A 5,978-nucleotide genomic window follows, 5' to 3' on the forward strand; every position below is an offset into this window, starting at 1 on the left:
GACCCAATCTCAGCAGCTCATCCACAGCCAGAGTAGACCCAGAGGCCTCCGAAGAGGAGGAAGATTCCTAGAGCAGATGATGCCATCATCCAGTTGGCGAACCCACCGGAGGCTTCCTTCAGTCAGCCACAGGGTGTACCAAATCCAGTGCCTATCCAGGTCCAGGCCCAGGTCCCAGCAACTGAGCAGCAGGACACCAGGAACTAGTCTGAGGTTCCCGAGCACACAGAGGACCCAGGGACCATCCATGATCCTATGCAGACCGACAGGGCTTAGGGACTTTTCATATCCTTTTTCTATCCCTAATGCTAGCTTTTATTTGAGGGGGTGCGCCCTACATTTTGGGATGACTGTATATATTGATTCATTTTATGCTTCTTGATTTTCACATTTGGTCTGTATATAATTTGATAGTTAGTTACTTTTATCGCATTTTTCATATTTCTTTGGGTCTGTATATAAAGTTACATCATTGTATATATTCCCCCGTTGTATCAAACTCCCTATTGTATATATTCATTCTATTTTCCGCAAAATCTTGTTTTTAGCTTCTTGTTTATGTTCGTAGCTTTTGTTTTGTTTTGGACATTTTCAATAAGCCTTTGGTTTTCTTAATGTCACGGTTCTTTCCAATGGTGGAGTGTTGTGTGAACCGGGCGGCTCTTCCCAATGATGGATGGCGTGACAACCTTCTTAAGGGTTTGAGTCCATTTTTTTTTGTTTTTAGTAGTTTATAGTTAAGGATACCTCAAGCAAAGCTTCACTTGGGCCTAGCACATTTGCCTTTGATCCCATGGTCAAAGACAAAATGTTGTGTTTAGGATGGTAAAAGTCGTGACCTTGAGACTCTTGTGTTGACTGATTATCATCAAGTGATTTTTTGGGACCACTGTTTGCTCAAATCGTATCTAAGCCTGTTGTGGGCCCCCGACTCTATGTCTTTAGCGATCCTTTAGCTTGTGTGGTGAGTAATTGAATTGCAAATCCAAGTACCGAGCCATTGGTCTAGAACTTCCCCCGAATGTTTATTGAGGAGAAATCCTAAGTGAATTTTGACTTGAGACGTGATTATAGGCCCTCCTTGATTCAAATAATAGCTTGGAAAATTCCATATCCTACCAATAATATGATCCCTAGTTAACCCTTTGAACCTTAGACCTTTTTTCTTTCAAGAACCATGAGACAAGCCTAAAGATACCCCATCTTGGCGCCTGATCTTTCCTTGAGCACATGACAAAAGTATAAGTTTGGGGGGAGAGATGAGGGTGGCAACAAAGTGGTAAAAGGTACAAAAATGAAGAAAAGGGGGAAGGCAATGAAAAAGAAAGAAAAACAAAAGACAAAAAGAATGCTCAATGAGAAAAAGAATAAAAAGGGATTTAAAAAAAGCAAAAGAATGAATGGTGTGGAAAGTTGAAAAAAGAGAAACAGTTTGAATTGCATAAGAAAGAGTGACAATGTGTCCCTCTAACCCCTTAGAAAGAAGTGATATGACTCAAAGAGTCAAGAAAATTGTGCCAAATGAATCAAAAGAAGTGCTTAACGGAAGATGGAACCCACTTATATCCAAACATCTCCGACCCTGAACCAAAAGCCTTCACAATGACTCCACAAAAGCCCTATATGATCTTGAGTTGAATGAAGCTTACATTAGTGGATACTTACATAAGGGGCAAGCATATGGTACTTAGAGCCGGACTTGTGACCTTTTCTTGAGAGAGATGAGTGAAATCCCATTAACCTCAGTTTGTGTGCCAATATTCTAAAATGTGAGGTTTGCTTAGGGAGAGTTGAGGATGTGTGAGTTTTGGTTCCACAATGACCAAAGTAATTGAGAGAGTTCTTTGATGTAATGAGTCAACTCTTGATACTCTTGTGTCACACTTGATCCATGTTTTTTTTCAAAGGTTAAAGGTTGTTAATGATTCATTCGTATTGAGGGCAATTGTTAGTCCCAATTGATGCTTGTTGAGGTTACTTTAGGATAGCTGAAAATTCTTGGATTTTCCCTTTAGGGGTGGGTCTTATTTTGTTTGCTTGAGGACAAGCAAATGCTTATGTTTGGGGGAGTTGATAACTAGGGATTTTAACGTGTTTCATGCTCTTTCTTGCTTACGGTTTGATTATAAATCGATACAAAATAGTCCCAAAAGGCTCATAAGTTGTGCTTGATTACAGGTTTGATCGACAAAGTGACAAGATGTCAAAGATCGGCTCAAAAGGAGTGAAACCTGCACAAGTACCAAAGACAAGGCAAACTCAGAACAAACAGGCCTAGTGCGGCCGCACTACACTTTGTGCGGTCCACACTAGGGAAATTCAGAGAACTGGCAAATCAAGTTTTAAAACAGTGCGGCCACAGTGGAAATTGTGCGGTCTGCACTGAAGGCTCCGCGGCTGCACTACCATTATGTGCGGTCCGCAGAGGCAAAGATCAGCGAGATGAAAATTGCCAAGGCTCAAGCTGCGCAGTCCGCGGTTATGTTTGTGCGGACCGCATTAGAAGACTCCGCGGCCGCGGTCCATTTTGCGCGGTCCGCGGAGCCTGAGTTCAGAGAGATAAAATTGAAGAGTCAAGAGCCTAGTACGGCTGCAATCCATTTTGTGCGGTCCGCACTGACCCCGCAGGGGCATTTTTGTCCAATTTTTCCAGCTTAGTATATATAAAATCGTTGTCCATTTTTAGGTTATCAGATATTATCAAACATTAGATGCGCTTGTGAGAAGACCATTTGTAGCCATTTTGGGCATTTTTGGTTAGTTTTTATCATTGAATCTTTGTATTTACTTTAGGAATTAATTAATATGTCTTTATCTTCATCTATTTCTCTGTTTTTCTCTTCAAGCATGAGTAGATAAACCCATTAACTAGGGTTGTGGCTCAACGCTAGTGTGGGTAACTGATGGGTATTGTGATTTAGGGCTAGATTGACTATGGGTGTTTGTTATTTGGGTAAATTTTATGGTTTAATTTATGAATTGGTGGTTGCAAACACTGGTTTGTGCTAAGTTGACTTGGCTCTTCTTGAGAAAGAGAGCCTAAGTCTTCAAAAGTGATCCAACAAGGAATTGTGATGGACTCAAGAGAATTCATAGTCCCAATTAAAGCGTTAAACCTCGAGAGAGTAATTACCCGACTTGAACCCTAGTCGATTGAGCAAATTTGCCTACTTTGGTCTTGAGAAAGTCAATTGGGCAAAATCACTCTCTCTACCAAGAGGTGTGAGAGTGGGTAAAATCATTCAACGGTTATAGCATATTTCTCCAATCAAGTCAATCGTGCCTTAGAAGCAATTACCCGTCAATTAGCCACCTAGGTGAAAGTCACTACCCTAGTGCATTTTTATCCATTAGATACAACCTTTAGCAATTCTCATTTAGCATAATCTAGTTACAATTATAATTAGTAGTTGATAATAGTAAAAACCAAAAATGATTGGAAGTGATATTTGGAACAATTACACAGTCCCAATCTAAATAGATACTCGACTCCATTTCTAGCTCCCTGCGGAAATCGATCCCGACCTACAAATCGGGTAAAAGCCATTGCGACCCTCTCTTCATACTTTTTAGTAGTACAGAGTAGGTAGAGATAAGGGCGCACAGAAGCGAGCAACTGGCAGTAGAATCGTGAGCACAGATGCTCTTTTGGTGTCCGTTGAAGCGGAATCTCAGAGGCTTAAGTGAGAGCCACACCTGCGATGGAATTTCTGCAATTGTGGAACCACAGTTGCGGCTGTAGTCTCATAGAAGCAAAATTGCTAGGAAGAAATAGGGCAAACCGAGGGTTTTATTTTATTCTTCATCTTTTTACTTAAAGAGCTCGGTTTTGGGCGATTTTGAGCGAGATTTTCATGGAATTTATTATGGTAAGTGATTCTAACTCGGATTTGGCTATTATACATGAATCCATTATTTTTTTTACCATTTAATTAGTGTTTTGAGTTGGAAAAATTAGGGAAATTTGTGAAAACTTGATAAACTATATTTTGAGGATTTGAAGGTCGATTTAAGATCTGAATTGCATGATTTTAGTATGGTTTGAATGGGTATTCGAATTTTATAAGTTTGGTCGGGATCCGAGACGCGGGCCCGAGTTTGACTTTTTGATTTTCTTTAAAGATTGTGACTTTATTATTAGGAATAGTTTCCAATGCTTTGTATTTATTGTATAAAGTTAGTTTGGTGTCTTGATCTGACCTCATCACTACTCTACTGAGGTTAGGCTTGATACTTACTGGATGCCGTTATGGTTTACTCATATTATGCTTCTGCTCGTCTTTTTGTACAGATCTAGGTACTTCATACCAGGCTAGGCATCCATGAGTTGAGCTTGGATCAGAGACTTCAAGGTATACCTATCGGCGTTCACAGACCTCAGAGTCATCCTCTATCTTAGTTTCTGTTGCATACTCCTATTATAGATATTGATGTATTAGGGATATTTCATTATACTCGTGTAAAACTTATGACTCAGTCTCACCATATTTTGGAAATTATTATCAGTTGTGTTGACGAATTACTTTATGATAGCCGGTTGGTTAGATTGAAGTTTTTTTATTTTATCAGTTATTTATTCATGCATATTAGGCTTACCTAGTCTTGGAGTCTAGGTTTCATCATGACATCCTACGTAGGGAGATTGGGGCCGTGATAAAGTCTTTTTACCCTTTTTATCTATAATTCTTTAGCATACACATACAATTTGAATAATGGATATGTGATTTAGACTGGGGAATTTTGCACGAAGTGCAACCATGCAGATGAGATACAATTATGGCATATTGGACATGAAGATCGATATTGTTTTTTGAGGAATACTATTTTGCCTCTCTTTGTGGTTGGATTTGGATCCTACTCCGGAGTTAGGTGATAACCCATGTTACTTTGGTCCATTTGCACATGGTCGGTACATGGATATTGTACTAGGTCGATACATGGATTGTGTATCGGGTTATATTGATACATGAAATGTGTATCGGGGTACCAAGATATTGTATCAATTCAATATGCATTATTATTATTATTAACTCATTTAGAAATATTTATTTAACTTCTAAATGTTAATTGACATCCTTATATGTTAATCGGGAGTCCCGACTTCTTTATTTGAGCATGTTATCTTTTATTTCGATATCTGAGTAGCATTATGGTTATTTTTGTTACAGAAAAGCATGTGTGACTCTTGATATTCATGATATTACCTATTGTTCAGTTGTTAAATTCTGTTATTAAACTTTAGGAGTAAGTATTCGGAAGCATCTAGACTCGCTACTGCTTTTTCGAGGTTAGACATGATACTTACTGGGTACTGATTGTAGTATACTCATACTATGCTTTTGTACATCTTTTTATGCAGATCCTCGGGTGAGTTCTAGCAGAGCTTTCTAATTGAGCTAGAAGTTCTCACAGAGACTTAGGGTGAGTTGCATATGATGGATCTACTTTGCAGTTCCTGGGTCATTGTTTCTTTTATGTCTCTATCTATTTGTATTTCAGATAGTTTGACATGTATACAGACTTGATCTCATTTCTGTAGTTGCTCGTGTAGTTGTGCCACCTAGTATTGAGTGCGTATTGTATTGGTCGGGCTTAGGCCGCTCTTAGGTTTAATCAGATACTATTACTGTTTTGGGACTATTTTATCTTTTTTTATTGTATATATTTTTTAAGATAATGAAAATGGACTTTATTTATTATTTGTGAGTTGGTTTTCTTAGCAAGTTAAGTTAGGCACCATCACAGCCTTGAGGTGGGATTTTGGGTCTTGACAAAAACGTACCTTAATAAAGCTTCCTTAGGATCCTTACTTGGTTCTACTACTTATAGTACATCAATCTACATTACCAATGTTCAATTGGTAAGAATTTTAATATTTTTAGGTCATTTATGCATTTTGTCAAACACTTAATATGTATATTTATATACAACCTCCTATAATGGAACTTCTTTACCATATAACCAACTTCCATACCAAC

The sequence above is a fragment of the Nicotiana sylvestris genome, chromosome 9 (assembly GCF_000393655.2).
Source record: "Nicotiana sylvestris chromosome 9, ASM39365v2, whole genome shotgun sequence".
NCBI lineage: Eukaryota > Viridiplantae > Streptophyta > Magnoliopsida > Solanales > Solanaceae > Nicotiana > Nicotiana sylvestris.